The following is a 17,445-nucleotide window of genomic DNA, read 5'->3' on the forward strand; positions in this document are numbered from 1 at the left end:
CATTTTCCTGTTGTCCTACTTTCCTCACCACTTATTTTTCACTTATTTTATCTTGTGTGGTATTAATAGGTAATCCACCTTAAATCCTTTCTGGAACAAGGCAGGGTGTAAATAAACAAGTAAAAATGAGCTGGCCTGTTGAATAGAGTTATTTACTATTGTCCATCTGAATCCTGAAGAAAAGATCTGCCAAAAATAACTATTTTGTTTTGGCCTGGTAGCTGCTGAGGTTTTCTTTCAAGTAGAAATTGTTCAGCAGGCTCAGGGGCTTTCTGTTGCTCCTGTCGGCACATGATATTAGGACTGTGCGTCCTGAAACAGGAGGATGCTCGCCTTGCCATCTGCTGTGGCAGGAAGGCGGGCAACCCAGTGCCACTGCATCTGCAACAGAGAAAGAGTGAGTGGACAGGGTACTACCAACGTCGTCTCTTCAGTCTCTCTTGAGGAAAGAATTGGCCTTGGTAATTAGCATTGGACTAGTGTTGCACAAGTTGCAAAGAAAATTACATGTATGTTATTGTACTCAATCCTCACAATAATGTGATTAATGTGGTTTATTACACTTTGTTTTCAGTTGAGGGCACTGAGACTTTGAGAAGACAAGTAAGTGGGTAGAGGAACCAAGATTCCCACCTAGTACATGACGCCACATCTTATACTCTTTATTTCTCTGTGCTCTCCCTATCCTTTCAATATATTCCTAATCATTTATCCAGGCATTATAAAGTCTGGAAGGCTGCTATGTGATACATCAGTCAAAAGCTTTAGAGTTAGCCTGAGGTTAAATATCATATATATTTTTTTCATTTTGTAGAAGTTACTTTAGGTCACTGTATTAGATTTCTAAGGTTGTTATAACAAATTACCACAAATTGGGTGGCTTAGACCATCAGAGATTTGTTCTCTCACAGTTCCAGAGGCCAGAATCCAAAATCAAGTGTCTGCAGGTTCTGAAGGCTCTAGGAAGAATCCATTCTTTGCTTCTTCCAGCTCCTAATGGCTCTGGGCATCCCTTGGCTTGTGGACACATCACTCTTGTCTCTCCTTCCACAATCTTGTTGCCTCCTCATCTTCTCTGTGTGTCCATCTTATAAAGATACGTGTGATTGAATTTAGGATCCATTTAGGATAAGCTCCTCCTCTCGAGATCCTTAACTTAATCACATTTTACCAGATAAGGTAATATTCACATGTTCTTGGAATTAGGATGTGGGCATGCATATCTTTTGGGGGGCCACCATGCAGCCTATTAAAGTCACTGAGCCTCATGCCCCCTTCCATAAAAATTAGAATAATAGCACTTATCTGAAGGGAGAAGATTAAATAAGATAATGTAAATAAAAGTGTCCAATAGAAAACAAGTGCTCGATAAAAGGGTTTCACCCCCTTTTCTCATCAAGAGAGCTGTTAATATAATCACCTTGCTTTTTAGATGATCTCCCTCATTTGTCCCATTGGAATAATCCCCAGCTGTACACTCAAATCCCCTCACTCTTTAGTTTTCTCTTTAGATTCTTTTTCCTAAGAAGCTGTATTCCTTTTCAGGACAAGGAGCAGTACACTTTTTGAATTCTATTTTATCACAAACTAGGACAGTGCTTCTCAGAGCATCTGTAAGTGAGGGATCAGTTGTGTTTTTCTAACTGTATAAATTATTTATTAACAGACTACTCCCACAAATTTATTTCTTCTTGGACACAGCCACGGTGCAGCCATGGCGGCCTGTGGTCTTGGTGTGCTGGCCTCGGACACGAAATCCCCAGAAGTGGTGCAGCCTCTGTGGGCCTGAATCTTCTTCAGTCGCTCCAGGTCTTGACGGAGCTTGTTGTCCAGACCGTTGGCCAGGACCTGTTTTCTATCCTTCACTTCCTTCTGTCTGGGATCTTGCACTGGCGTGGATTCTACATCATGGTGATCACACGCTCTACCTCATCCTAAGTGAGCTCTCCTGCCCTCTTGCTGAGGTCTGTCTGCTTTCCTCAACACCACACAAGCCCATCTTTGCCCCACACCCTTAACTGCCGTGATGGCAAAGGCAATCTTCCGCCGCCCATCGATGTGGGCGTTGAGTACTTGCATTACTAGAGACGTGGTGTGTGGGCCTCCAGTGGAAGAGAGCAAGGGATCAGTTTTAATTTTGAATAGTAAAAATATTGTGGCGATGGAAATTACTGTAAAAGTTTCCAAAACTTACTTTAAGCTTGTTGCAGACCAACAACAACGTGTGGTACTACTGTGCCTAGGAACCTCATTTTGAGGAACACTGGGCAAGGGGACATATGTGACTTTCGCAGTAGTCTGAACTCCAAGATTCTGGTTACTCCCTCACTACTATTAATCCCCCTCAGAATTTCCATATTGACGTTTACCTCTCTTGTATTCTCCCTTTTTTTTAGAGATTAAAAATGTCAACATTAAAAGTTAAACGCTCATCAAATACTTTAATTTTATCAAAGTTAATTTTCCAAAAGATAGTCTCCCGTTAACTGCAAAGGGTTACTTCATACCAAGATTTAACACCAAAAACATAATATCTATATTTTCCCTCTTCCTAAGTGGTCTGAGGTATATTCTCATGGCAGTATAATTGGTTTATTTCTCTTGTGCCTTTTTGCTTTACCTTTGTTTCCACGTGGAAGTATCCTTAGTTATACACAGCACTATTCTATTTTTCTTCTGCTAGATAAGTTTTTTAATAAAGTATGTCTTTCTCTTGATATTTTTAGCTTGAGTTTTATCCCATCAAATCTTAATGCCCTCAATAACATTATATTCATTTTGTGCTTTAAAACTTCGAGTTATTTTGTCACCTCCTATTCTGTGTTGACATAGATAGTTCTCTAAGGTTGTAAGTATTATTCTTAGTGAACTTCTCTGTTATTTGTTGAATGAATGAAAGAATGATAATTACTAAGAACCACCTCCACTATACAGAGCCTTTCTCTGCCATGCCCACTGTCCTAACTACCTACTTGGTAGTCGGTCCTGATTTTTCTCCCTCCCCTTCATCCATTTATCCTCATTAAATACGTTCTCTACTTTGATCCAGTGCCCTTTTCCATTTTCAGTAGTACATCTTCCTGACATTCCTGTCATGATCCAGAAGACAAATTCTTTCCTTCGGATGCCTTCTATGTAACCAATTATTACCCTCCTTTCTCTTTCAGAGTCACATCCACAAACTGGAAGAAGAGGAAAAAAATCCCACTCAACCCCTAAATGGTTTCACTTCCTTACCTGGTCCTGGAGGTTCACTGAAGATTCCTTATGACTGTAACAGTTTTTCCTACAGGAACCATCGGAGCAGTGGGGATTGGTGAGTTTGGTGATCTTGGCAGGCTCTCTGTCATATCTCGCACCAAGAAGTTAAAGCACATGCACCCATGAATATGCCAGGTTTATACACGGCAACTTCCTCCCAACCAGCAGAGAGTTCATTGTCAAATCGTTACAACATGTTAAGTTTTTCTTCGATTGAGATAACGTAGTTCCATCATTTCTTGAAGGCTTAGGAATCCCTTGGAATTTCTTAGAGGCTGGGATAAAGCATCTCTGCAGTCTAATTTCTTCTTGCTTATCCTCAGCTGTGTCACAGTCCTTCAAGCTACTCCCAGTGACAAACCTGGAGTCACTTTACAGTCCCAATGTGTTTCCCCAAGGTAGGCTCTCCCAGGGTAGAGGACAGAATACCATGTGATTCTCCCACATACTCCCTTTCATGGTACATCCCAGAATAAGTACACAGGCAGGCCCTTCCATTTTAAGATAATGTCATTAATCACTATGGGAAACTAGATGGAGATAATGACAACAAATGTGAAAAAGTTACCCAAAATATCAAGATATCTAAGAGTTGTCCTAATAATTTTCCTTGGCATGTAATTACTGACTTCCTTTTTATCTAGTATACTCAGAAACCAGGGTGAGGTCTTGTGAATTTTTAGTATCTTCTATTATTTAGTGTCTTACATTCTAATATTTGTCCCTGGTGTGAGGCTTCCCAGGTTGACCAATCTGGCATTCGTACAGGGGGCCTATTTTGCAACAAAGATTAGGAATACCTAAAGACTCCTTCTCTGCACCTCAGGATATTTTACTCTGAATTTGCAGAGTAAATTTTCACTCTTCCTGAGAGTCTCCCAGTCTTCCAATCCTGTAAGGCCTTCTTTTCATCTCTCCTATCACCCCAGCAGGAAACAGGCCTTTCTTATTTGCTCCCTGAAGACTCTCTCCCCACGAAGATGCCTGTCCTCCCCTGACTAGTAGTCCTGTCATTCCCTATTCTGGGAAGTCTATCTTGTACAGTGCCTGCAGCACACTCACTAGCCAGGTAACATGAGTTTTACTTATGTTAAATGCCTGCATCTTCACCTGCTTTTCTCAGATACAATCTGGGTGCAGCTTCTCTGATCTTGGCCTTTGTGGCTCCCATCATCCTAGTCTTCAATCTTATGTGATCTTCCTTGCCCCAGGGTATCCTCTTTGGCTAACTTCACCGTATTCATGTTTCAGATTCAGTCAATTACAGTAAGAAAGATTGACATCTCTTTACTAGTCAATATCTAGTCCTACTCAGGTCAGGTTGTTGGTTCCACTCATCCCCTAAATTCTCTGAGATGACACACAGGGGTGTCTCATTCTCGGGGAAGCAATTATTTTAGAATCAAAATTCTATTATATGAAAATAATTTCCGCCATTTAAAAATCACTTATTGAGGAACTGTTCTGTGTCCAGCAGCATGCCTGATGCCAGGGATACAAAAATAAAGAAGATGCACGCCCTCACGTAGTTCATAACCTAGTGGGGGTCGGCAGACTTAGAGGAATAATTAGAAAACAACTAGAGCCATGCTCTAATAGAAGGATGCAAATTAAAAAACAAAAACAAAAAGAAGTATGAATATGCCTAATTTCTACATAGATTTGTTGACATAGATATTTCTTCTTCTCTCTCTTCTTGTCTTCCCATCTGGCTTATTTTCTGTGTTATTTCTCCAACACATCCTCTCACAGTGTGGAATATACAGAGGTGTTCCCTGAGCCCTTTCACCTCCTCCTTTTTGAGAGAAATAAGTTACAATTACCTCGAATATCGTTGGCCAACCCCTCAAGCACAAAAGAAACATATCATCTACCTACCCTGTCACAGATTGCCACTGTCCCTTTGCCTCCAGTATTTCTTGGCTCTCTAGATAAAAGAGTGGTGCTTCTGAATTGGCTGTGGAAGAAACCTCGTTCTTAGTTTTTTTACACCATGGATCACCTTGTAGACTGGCAATGTCCTTCTGCCCTAGGTGAGTATCTACAGTAAGTAAGGAGACAGGTAAATTGCTGACACTCCAGGAAACTTCCTCAACTCCAAAACCGAAAGCTTGGGTCTTCCAAAAAGCTTCTAATAAACAATAGACATGGAAACAGCTTTAAGAAAACTTCATCAAATTCTATTGGCACTACAGCCAATCAATGGACTAGTTTTTAAGAATGTGCTACATTTTTATGCTGCATTGCCTAGGCTATCAGTCTTCATAATCACTCTTCTATAGAGAATATTTTGACCAAGTTCCAGTGGTTGAAAGAACCATCTTGGCCTTCTTCTAAAAAGGCTGAGAGCCCAGATGCAGGAAAGAAAATGCTCCCCCACTCCCCACCCCACCCTCAATCTAAATGCCACAGTTTGTAGCAGAGTGACTTGGAAGATGGCAGAGAGACAACAGACCAGCAGGAGAACTCTTGGTTTTTTTCCAGATGCATACTCTGGTCAAGCGCCCTTCAGCCATCTACATTAGTCTTCTGTCTCCCTCCAGGATCAGCCTTACCCATGAACATTCTATGAACAGGTGGTCACCTATGTCCTATACATTGAAGGCTGTTAAGAAACCTCTGCTGCTCTGAATTGCATCTTCCCTTGCCTGCCTCGATTCCTGAAATTCCACCCCTACAGTCATACCTGCAAGTGATGATTAATTCATTAGATTCTTTCCAAGTGATAGCTCTCCAGAGAAGATTGTGTTGAGGGGAAAGTGGAAAGATTATGAAGGTCCAGGGTGCCTGACAGAAGAGGAATTCTCATCATAGAGACAACAGCTCTGAAGGGGAAGCAAGTACCCCCAAAAATAAGTCTGCCCATATTACAGTTGCACTTAGGGCCAGAACCACTGCCATCCCACCAAGAACTTGTTATGATCTTGTCAATTAAGATTGTTTTATTCAGTGACCTACAAAAGAATCCCAAACTGAAGATCATAGGAGAACTCAGGCTGATTCACGCTTGTTTTACTATACCTGATACAACAGTGCGTGTATGACTTGATTTTCTCCTCACCCTGAACACTTTGACATCGGCTAAAAGTATGGACAGGCTTCTCTGAGCTGTCCATTTGGGGAGGTGGCAGTGGGGGGCAACACAGTGAGAAGGAAAAGACATTCTGCTCATCCTCAAGATTCCTGAAGAGACCAGTTAGCCAAAGGCAATGGCCTCCCCTTCCTCTGGCTGGCAAACCATTGGAAGAATTAGTATTCTCTGTGAAATGTACCTGTCTAGGTAGGCAGTAATGACAAATATCAAATTAGCATCCTTACCTACTAGAGGCAATAGGTTAAAATGAAAAAGAGTCACATGAATCTTCCCAGCATTGCTACTTATGATGTTTTTGACCCTTGTTTGATCCCCTAACCCCTCTGAGCCTCTTTTTTTTCATCTGTGAAGTAGGGAAAACGATGTTCACCCTTGCAGGGCTGTGGGGAGAATATATATGGAGCCTGGTACGCTGCAGGCTTTCAACAAATGCAATTGTTCCCCCATTAGTTTTCTGTTTGAATGGAGCATATAAAATGACACACTATTAAAGTCCTTAATCCCAACTCAGAAAAAGAAGAATCGTTTTTAAAAAATTCTTGCTTGCATTCTGAATATTGTAGTTACACTGTAGTCTACCTCTCCCAAGAAGTTATGTCCCACAAGACCGGAGAATAGATTTGGAGCCCCTATTGCTCAACACAAGCTTTTGATCTGATCTCTGTGCATGAAGGAAAATGCAGTTTTCTTCCACGTGAAATTAAAAAATGGGTTTGTTATGACAAATATTTACTTAGGTTTCCCAAATCAATTATTCTAATTTATTCTAAGAATCACCAACAAATTAATTTATAACATTTTACAACCACTTATTTATTGCTCTAGAAATATCAGAAGAAAAAAAAAAAGAGAAGAAAGAAAGCATCCCATCAACTTACTGTGTGAACCTCCAAATAATACTAATGCTTCAGTGATACACTAGAAAAGTATTCCAGACAGTATGCCTGCAAAGTGCCTCCTAAAAAATGGTCTAATTTATACATGCAGCTCAAAGAATGAAAATGTGTGGCTATAATACAAGCCTCTAAGACTTTTTCAAAACAAAAATCTGTAGCCTGGACTCAACAAAATAAAAAGACTTAACAGAAGGCTTCAAATTCCTGAGGTGGGAGTTTTCCATAGATCACAGAAAACCGATCGTGCATAGAAGGGCTGACACAGCAAAAGAGCCTAAGGAAAGGAAGAGACACACAAGGGAGGGATGAAAAAGAAAAGAAAGGGAGAAAAAAGTGTTCCTTTCTCCTTTTTGGCATGTATCACTTCTATGAAAGAATTTCCAAAATGCTCAACACTAGATGAATATTCAATCAGATAATTTTCAAATCCCAGATAGTAATGGAGTTGGACAAAACAGTGTTTGTTTGGAGCCTCCAATGAGGAATAACAAATTCTTGGTGATTAATGGCATTTATGTGCTTTTGGCCATTAAAAACATTTTCTGCTCTTGAGTCACAACGGAAGCTACAGCTTGAATTTTATTGTTCAATTTGCTTTTTTCTTTCCTGGGTGAGCCAGCACTGGATTTAGGAGTTGAAAGTTTATGGAGTCAGCAGGACCCCGAGGGACTGAAGGCTAAGCTGAGCCAATGAGGATAATGCCAAAGATTATCTACCCTCGGTGAAAATGCGGGATTCAGAAAAGAAAAGGAACAAAGAGGGATTATAAAGACTGACAGTCTGTAACTTAGACGAAATTTCTTGGCTAGGTTGGCAAATTTCCTTTTTTAAAAAACAAACAAACAAAAAATTTCCTGGTTGACAGTTGCTTAAATTCTTCCTTTTTCCATTTTTGGCACACCGTCAAAAAGGCAAACTAGTTTTCTCCCAGAGGACTGGAGAATGAGTGAGTCTTCAGAGAAGAAGCAGCAATGCTTGCTGTGAAAAGCAGAGGGGTGAGCACTAAGGAGCTTCAGGGAGTAGAAAAGACATGAATTTTGCTCAGTAGATGACTGGGTTTGTTGTTGGTGGTGTTTTTTTCCCTGCATCCTTTAAAGAAGTCCTTTAACTTGGGCCTTGGGCCTTACCTAAACAGGATAATATTTTTGTGATGTTTTTCAAGTACATTTTAGTTACACTTTAAAAAAACCATACTTGTCATTTTTCCCAGTCCTGGCAGTGAGTGAAAATACAGCAAAATATAAGACCTTCACAGGAACAGCTGACTGTACTGAAATCTAATATGGGTTTTCCAATCTTGTGCATGATTTTCTTTAGCCTCAGTTTTCCCATCTGTAAAATGGAGGGGACTTCTAGGTTCATAAAAGCAACAGGTACAAGGTATCAGGTTGACACAGACTGGAAGCTAAGATTTTTCAGGAATCTTACAAACAAACAAACAAAATCTGAAGGGAGTATTGGATTATATTATTACTGGATTATATTATTACCTCTCCCACCTCGTGGGACTGCCACAATCCAGGAGTTTCTACAAGGTCCACGAGTGAAGGTGTATCTTCTCCCTTTGAGTACTGCTACTGAAAACTTGGGTAGATTCCGCTCTATTTTCCTCTGTGTCCCAATTTCCTGTAAATGATAAAACTGTAAAACAAAAAGTAGTAAGATCCAAATCTTCCTGCTGGGGACTTGATGAAGATGAGTTAGACACTGACAGTCAGGCAAAGATGGAAGGTTCTCCATGACAGAGGCCAAACTAATTCAAAACGAAAATCATCAATTTGAGTGTGCTCACGTTACTTAAAAATCAATGAAGAAACACAGCGAGGGAACCCTGAAGCCGCTTCAGCACCCACACTTTTGCACTCAGCGCTAACTTAGCAGTCTTGAAATATCTTGGCTCTGAAAACCCAGTCAATCATCATTAATAATGATATTTTTATAGCACTTTAAAAATTGGAATTTCCAGAGCCATTTTGATAGATGCCCTGTCACTACCTTGCCATTTGCGTAACTTTTTCTGGGTTTTTTTTTTTTTTTTTTTTTTTTTTCCGCAACTCTATTTAAAGAATTTTTTAACAGGGGGAGAAAAAAAAGAGAAACTTCTTTTGATTGAAAAATTCGTAAGAGATGGCACAGCTTGCCCTTGCTCTGAATCCCTTACTACTGAAGAGTGGGATTTAGAGATTGTACCAGGACTTTCAACCTTAGTGATTCTAGAACTTGAATTTACTTAAGGAGTTAAAACAAATGCCTGCCTGTTGCCTTCAGATCTGGAATAAGAGTTCAGTGAGTTTGCACAAAGATGAAAAAGATTAGAAGCAAAGGCTGGGTTCCCTGATACTCAAAACTTCTCAAGCAATTTACCTGTTTATCTCACCACGAAACTTAGAAATTACTTAGTACCTCTAGTGTGACTTACCCAGAAAATTCAGAAATACTTCTTCAACTTATTTTAGTTTATTAAGTTATAAATAAATTAGTTGAATTCTCATCTTCTGGCTCGATTTATCTGCCTGTCTCTTTCCCTGTCTGTCTCTCTGTTTTTTCTGTCTCTCTCTGTCTCTCTCTCTCTCTCTCCCTCCCACACACACACACACACACACACACACACACACACACACACACACACACACACCACTATTCAAAGGCAATATTCCTCACTGTTGAAAATGCAGATGAAATTTCTTTTTTTTTTTAATCTCAAGTTTTTTTAAATTTTTATTTTATATTGGAGCATAGTTGATTTACAATGGTGTGTTAGTTTCATGTGTACAGCATAATGATTCAGTTATACATGTACATATATCTATTCTTATTTCTGTTATAACTTCCACAAAACTATCCAAGCTTATGAGAGACCTTGGCAGACTCCAACTTTGAAAGGGAACTCTAACAATTCATGTTTAACCTCTGAGCCAAGAAAAGCCTGAATTTTTCAAAAGTTCGTATTTGTTTGGTGTTCTTTTTTTCCCCCTTGTAGACGCTTTTATTCTTCCCCTCCAAAAGACTGCACAGGAATTTTTATCACCATTGGGGGCCTAACACTGGTGGTGAAAAAGCGAGTTCCTGTCTTGGTACTGAACTAAAAAAAAATAAATGTCTTGGATGTATCAGGTTTCTTTGTCAAGCTAACAAAAATGAAGGGATCTAGTTTACTGGAATAGTTGCACTCCTCATTAAAATTGATGACTTCGAAGATTCTGTGCCTCTCTTCCTTTAACCAGGGCCATCGGCCAAGAATCTGCTGTGCTGCTAAAAACATCCTGTTATCGGGGTGCCGTAAAACAGACCACTGCTGGCGTCTTTGCCTGTCCTTCAGGTTTAGGTTTCTGTGTGACAGCAAGGCAGGCTTGGGATGACTAGAGGAGGACGGACCTAGCCATCTGGCCAAGGGTCTATCGGACCTAAGATGCAAACTGGTATTTTCTCTCCATGAACATCAAGTTCGAAAAAGAAAGAAAGGGAGCTGGATTAGCATGAGGCGGAGTTCAGTTTTTCTTAGAAATGTGGAACTCTGCAAAAGTGTGCCTTTATTTTTGGCACAAAATTGCTAGACCAAATTACATAGCTTATCAGATGTGGTTTTTTGGGCTCAGCGGAGAAGCCACTGCAGGGACTTGTTCTCTTCATTGCTTGTTCCCAGTTGGGAATTTGGGATACGTCATGGTCCTCTTGTAGTTCAGGAACAGGCTTGAATAATAAGTGCTAACAAGATTTGTGATCCAATTAAATTTACATTACTTCAAGTTAAGTAAACCTTGGTCCTAAAAGAGATTCCGTTCTGCCCTAAGAGAGCTAAGATACAAAGTTTGACCTATATGTCACAGATTGGCAAACAGTCCCATGTCAACCTTGGGGGAGTAAAAAGGACAGGAGGTCAATCCCAGTGAATAAGGGGTTTCAAAAAGAACATTCTCAGCGCTTCTCACAAATCCTCTCCCCTATTTTTTGACCATCTACATGGACTCACCGTCATATGGCAGAAAGTTACTTTTCATATACAGTAAGTCCCCTACATACAAACCTTCAAGTAGCGAACTTTCAAAGATGCTAACGTGCATTCACAGGTCCAATCACATAAGTTAGTTCACGTGTCTGGCATACAACGTCACGTGTGTGCATCCTCTACAGGTGGTTGTGCTTTTGTGTACTTTACCAGAGAAAGGACAAAGAGAGACAAGAGGAAGAAGAAGCAACTGAAGAACCGAAGAGATTCACGACTCAGGAAATGGCAAGGGGATTTTATTTATTTGAGGAGGCACTGTTAGTATTTGAGGCATAGGACCCAAACGTAGAATGGTACACAAGGGTTGCAGCAGCTGTTCAGAATGCAATCCAGTGTTATCATGTCATCTATGATGAGAAAAAAAGAGCTACTACTCAGATATCACTGGATCGTTTTTTCAAGAGGGTAGATAGAATTGAATCCAGCAAGGAACCAGAACCTTTGCCATCAATGTCAGGCATGAGTGGAACTGCAGCTTGCCCTCCGTCTCCTATTTGCTGACGGTCCTTCAGCTCTACCATCTCCCACCTCCAGTCAGTAACTCTTCTTGCCTGTTCACTCGATGCCAGCCCCTGTATGCCAGCTGTTGCACTGTACTACTATACTTTTCAAGGTACTGTACTGTAAGATTAACAATGTTTTCTTTATTTTTTATGTTTGTTTTTTATGTATTATTTGTGTGAAAAGTATTATAAACCTATTACAGTACAGTACTATATAGCCGATTGTGTTAGTTGGGTACCTAGGCTATCTTTGTTGGACTTACGAACAAATTGGACTAACGAACGCACTCGCAGAATGGAACTCGTCCGTGTGCAGGGAACTTACTGTACTGATTATTTTTATTTCGTTGCTAAAAAATGGAGAATACATTAAAGACATAATGTCATAGACAGAAATTTTCCACTAGCTGAAAAGAACCACAGAGTATTCATGTGTTCAGTTTATTCATCCATTTATACCAAAGTAAAGCACCTCAGGGAATGCAAAAGAATTAAAAATTGGGTTTGTGGAGGCCAATTTATCAAGAGTACAAAACAAAGCATTAAGTCAGCAAGTGCATCACACCTAGGAGTGTAGTGTTGAAAGTACAGGGAAAAGTCAGTGTGGAGGAGAGGGGCTTAGTAAGGAAGAACTTCTGAGGGAAGATGAATTTCGACTGGAAACTTCAATGATACATAGATTTCCAAGTGTTCTTTCGCCTTGAACCCTTTCTTCAAATGAAATCTTGCACATGAAATCCAGTGGAGGGAGCAATTAGAACAAAGCCCGCCTCTCACCCTGTCCACTGCCCGTACTTCTCTCCTGTTAACCTTTTCTCTTCAATGGTTCACAGCTGGAAAATCACTGAAATCTAGAAGGTACGAGGTACAGAAGAGAAAGAAGGCAGCCCTCTGGGTGCAGAGAACAGCGTGATAAAGCTGAATAAGAAAGTGGTGATAGGGCTTCCCTGGTGGCACAGTGGTTGAGAATCTGCCTGCCAATGCAGGGGACACGGGTTCGAGCCCTGGTCTGGGAAGATCCCACATGCCACGGAGCAACTAGGCCCGTGAGCCACAATTACTGAGCCTGCGCGTCTGGAGCCTGTTCTCCGCAACAAGAGAGGCCGCGATAGTGAGAGGCCCGCGCACCGCGATGAGGAGTGGCCCCCACTTGCCGCAACTAGAGACAGCCCTTGCACAGAAACGAAGACCCAACACAGCCATAAATAAATAAATAAATAAATAAATAAAAATTCTTCTCTTTTAAAAAAAAAAGAAAGTGGTGATAGAAATGCTCTTATTTAGCACAATAAAAGCATTTAGGAAAAAGTAATCCACCTGAAGTCGAGTCAATGGATGATGGGGGACCACTAAAGATTCTCAAGTTGGGGAGCAATGTGACAAAAATGAAAGTTTAAGAAAAATCACATGGCAGCCATGTGCTGATAGTTTGCAATAGAGAAAAATCAAGTGAGGATCCAAATGGAGTAATCCAAATACAGAAATAGCCCCCAACAGAATTGCAACTGTAAAAATGGGGGTGCAGCCAATAGGACTTAGTGGTTGAGTGGATATGGGAGGTAAAGGAAATGCAACCTAGAAAGTCATTTTTAACTGTTCAGACTAATTGAGGTCTTTATATTAGACACTTATAGAAATCTGTAGGTTTTTATAGCCATTATTTCTATTAGTCATTATACATTTGTGTGATTACTAATACATTTCTACTCCTATATTATAATGTTCCGTGAAACTGGGGACTCTGCCAGTTTGGTCACTAGAACTTAGCATAAAAAGTTCAAATATTTGTGAAATTAAGAAAACTCAATAAATGATGGTGTCATTGATTGTATTAAGGAAGCTAAGGAGAAGTAGTTAAGTTTGATTTTATCATATTTTTCTTAGATGAGGAAAATAGATCTAAAGGCAGATTTCTTACCCCTGTTTAAGACATGGGGTTGAAGAGTAGTTAAAATGTCAGAGATGGGTGTAAAAAGTAAGCCATCAACAGCAATCAAAGCTATGGCAATTAATCAGTTCACCCAGAGAGAGTTTAAAGACAGAAGAACAGAGTGAGCTAAAGATGCTCAAGCAAAAGTCAAGCGGAGAACCGGAAGAGTCAAAATTAAAGAATACTCCTCTGAGGGTAAATTTGGAATGGTTTGCCATACACCCACACTTGGAGACATTTATAAACTGTAACAGGAAGAAATCCTCTTTCCAAAAAGTTTAAAACATCAGGAATTCTGGAAGTGGGAATAAAATGTACAGTTAATCAGGAGGAGTCCAACCCATTTTTAAGCCCCTATCAAAAATTCTTCATTGTATTTTAAAAATACGATTGACCACCTTACCCCAAGTGCTAATAGTGTCCCTCCTGAGAAACACTGACCCAGACATAGTGCTTTCCCTTTCCTTTTTTTCTCTTCTTTATTTTTTTTTTCCTATCTCCCACTTTCCTTTGGTGGAAACACATAAAACATCTCTTTCCTAGAATTATATAAGCCACATGACATTCCCAAATGTCATTTGCTGATTTGGTATCATTCCACCTAAATCCTTGAGTTTGTTCTTGCTGCTGCTATTGTTATGAGTTTGTTTGTTCTTAGACTTTTTGTTTTTTGTTTTGTTCTGTTCTTTGGTTCATAGAAAGAGGAGAGAGAGAAAAATTCATGAATAACACAAACTGAGTACTTTGTAGTCAAAGAAGGTGCTTGTACCCTCTTCCCATTCTTACTGAGACAAACAGACCTTTCTTTTTTTCTCAAAAATAACGATAGCCCCAAGGGCATTCTTAGGACAAAGTTACAATGTGGATTTTCTTCTGTGTAATACTTTTTTCTATTTAGCCGTGTGAGAAATTACACAGATTTTAGGTAGAAAGCAAGTAGGTATGAATTGTGAATGCTCATATGCTAGATGCCATAATTTATATATAAATCTTGAATGCTGAAATTCTAAAAGTGTTTTAAAATTAAGTCTAATATTAATGGCAAGGGGTCTGAGAGAAGAAAACTCGAGGAATAAAGAGATTCTGCAACCACCAACAGTATTTCTTGAGTGAAAGTTGCACAGGTACCTTTTGGTCTCAAGCCTCAAATAGTGGTTTTATTCCAAAGGAAACATTAAATTACAGAAACTTAAGATCCGTCCAGGAGCAATATAGAGCCACAGTGATTGTCTGGTGAACCCAGAAGTTAAGCTTCAGAAGACTGTGGATCTGTTTGAAGCTACCACCTATTCATGAAATCTTTTCAGAGTCTGTTCATTTATTTATGCACACAAAACTCTAAGCGGGCATCTAGGATGTGCCCAGCACTGTATGAGGTAAAAGGGATAAAAGAGACAGTCCTTGCCCCAGAGAGCTCAAGCTGGTAGGAGCTCCTACGTTAGCCACCTTCATCATCTTCTCCTCCTCACTTTCCTGAAGATTTGGCAGGTACCTTACAGAAAGCAGGTGGCTTTTTGTTTCTACCACCTTATATAGCTATGATTCAATCTCATTTTCCAAGATTGATTGACACCATTTTTTGGTATCCATTTATATTTTCTCTCCTTCTAATTCTAAATTGCAGATGCAGCCAACTCATCTCTCAGGGTTTTGTTTGCCCTAACACTTAGCAAGAAGCAGGGAGCGGCCAGAGGTCCTTTTCCAGAACCTTATAGATGTTTTGAGAAGTAAAAAGAATTGTCCACAACTGAGGGGAGAAATTGTTAAACTTACCAAGAGTCAGGTTGAGAAGGAAGAAATGGAGACACATAGTCCATAAACACAAAAGAGAATGCACAAGAGGAATAAAAAAAAAAGTCATTGAACACATCATCACTGCTTTGATGGAGCAAGATCAAAATACTATGGGTAACCTGCCAGGCAAACAGGAAATATTGTGGCATGCCGACCACTCCCCCAGGGCTGAGCGGGCCTCAGGCAAAGCACAGTCAAATCATGATTTCAGGTTTTCTGAACGCTGCTCTGCACACACACCAACTTCACAACAATACCACTTTTGTCAACAACAGGGAATACCACCCAGTTTTCTATTTTTATGATGCTGTTTTTTAAGAAAAGGCTTTCTATCATAAAACACGCAGCCATCCTATTCTATAAAGATCCATTCTCTTTATATATGTCTTTTATCCTATGCCCACAATTATAACGATCTTCTGGCCAGATATCTTGCATGCTACCTACTTTCTTCATAACCTTTCTTGATGCCTAGCACACCAAATCCACCCAGTAAATATTGTTGATCAACAGCAATTCTTTACAGAGAAAAGCCAAGCTGCACTGTATTTTGTGTGTTAATGAGGTATCTTCAGGCATTATTCATAGCAGCTGCTCTCTTAAGAAGCAAGAATGCATGAGCAATGACCAGGGAGACTCCGTTGGTGTTGGAGCCAATGGCAGCATCCATGAAAAAGATGCTTGACCCCTACCTTGCTATCCAGCCAGTTCCAACTGGCTGGCCATTCAACAGCCTGGGTTTCCTTCCACTTCCCCAGCTTGCCATTGCTCTCCTGGCTTCTACACCTGGAATTTCTTCCCCATATCAAGACATAGATCCATGATCCTGCCTAAGAAACACAACTTCCGTGAATTTTTCAGGTCTCAAGGAACACGTAATCTTCTCAGCACCTACAGCCAATGATGGTCTGTATTTAGCATTTTAATTTATTCAATTTTCCTTTTTTTTTTTTTGAATTTTTGAATTTTATTTATTTTTTATACAGCATGTTCTTATTAGTTATCTATTTTATACATATTAGTAGACATACGTCAATCCCAATCTCCCAATTCATCCCACCACCACCACCCACCCCCGCCACTTTCCCCCCTTGGTGTCCACATGTTTGTTCTCTACATCTCTGTCTCTATTTCTGCCCTGCAAACCGGTTCATCTGTATGATTTTTCTAGGCTCCACATATATGCATTAATATATGATATTTGTTTTTCTCTTTCTGACTTACTTCACCCTGTATGACAGTCTGTAGATCCATCCACATCCCTACAAATGACCCAATTTCGTTCCTTTTTATGGCTGAGTAATATTCCATTGTATACATATACCACATCTTCTTTATCCATTCACCTGTCAATGGGCGTTTTGGTTGCTTCCATGACCTGGCTATAGTAAACAGTGCTGCAATGAACATTGGGGTGCATGTGTCTTTTTGAACTATGGTTTTCTCTGGGTATATGCCCAGTAGTGGGATTGCTGGGTCATATGGTAATTCTATTTTTAGTTTTTTAAGGAACCTCCATACTGTTTGCCATAGTGGCTGTATCAATTTACGTTCCCAGCAACAGTGCAAGAGGGTTCCCTTTTCTCCACACCTGCTCCAGCATTTGTTTTTTGTAGATTTTCTGATGATGCCCATTCTAACCGGTGTGAGGTGATACCTCACTGTAGTTTTGATTTGCATTTCTCTAATAATTAGTGATGTGGAGCAGCTTTTCATGTCCTTCTTGGCCATCTGTATGTCCTCTTTGGAGAAATGTCCATTTAGGTCTTCTGCCCATTTTTGGATTGGGTTGTTTGTTTTTTTAATATTGAGCTGCATAAGCTGTTTATATGTTTTGGAGATTAATCCTTTGTCCATTGATTCATTTGCAAATATTTTCTCCCATTCTGAGGGCTGTCTTTTCATCTTGTTTGTAGTTTCCTTTGCTGTGCAAAAGCTTTTAAGTTTCATTAGGTCCCATT

The sequence above is a fragment of the Balaenoptera borealis genome, assembly GCF_965194805.1.
Source record: "Balaenoptera borealis genome assembly, chromosome: 9".
NCBI classification, from domain to species: Eukaryota; Metazoa; Chordata; class Mammalia; order Artiodactyla; family Balaenopteridae; genus Balaenoptera; species Balaenoptera borealis.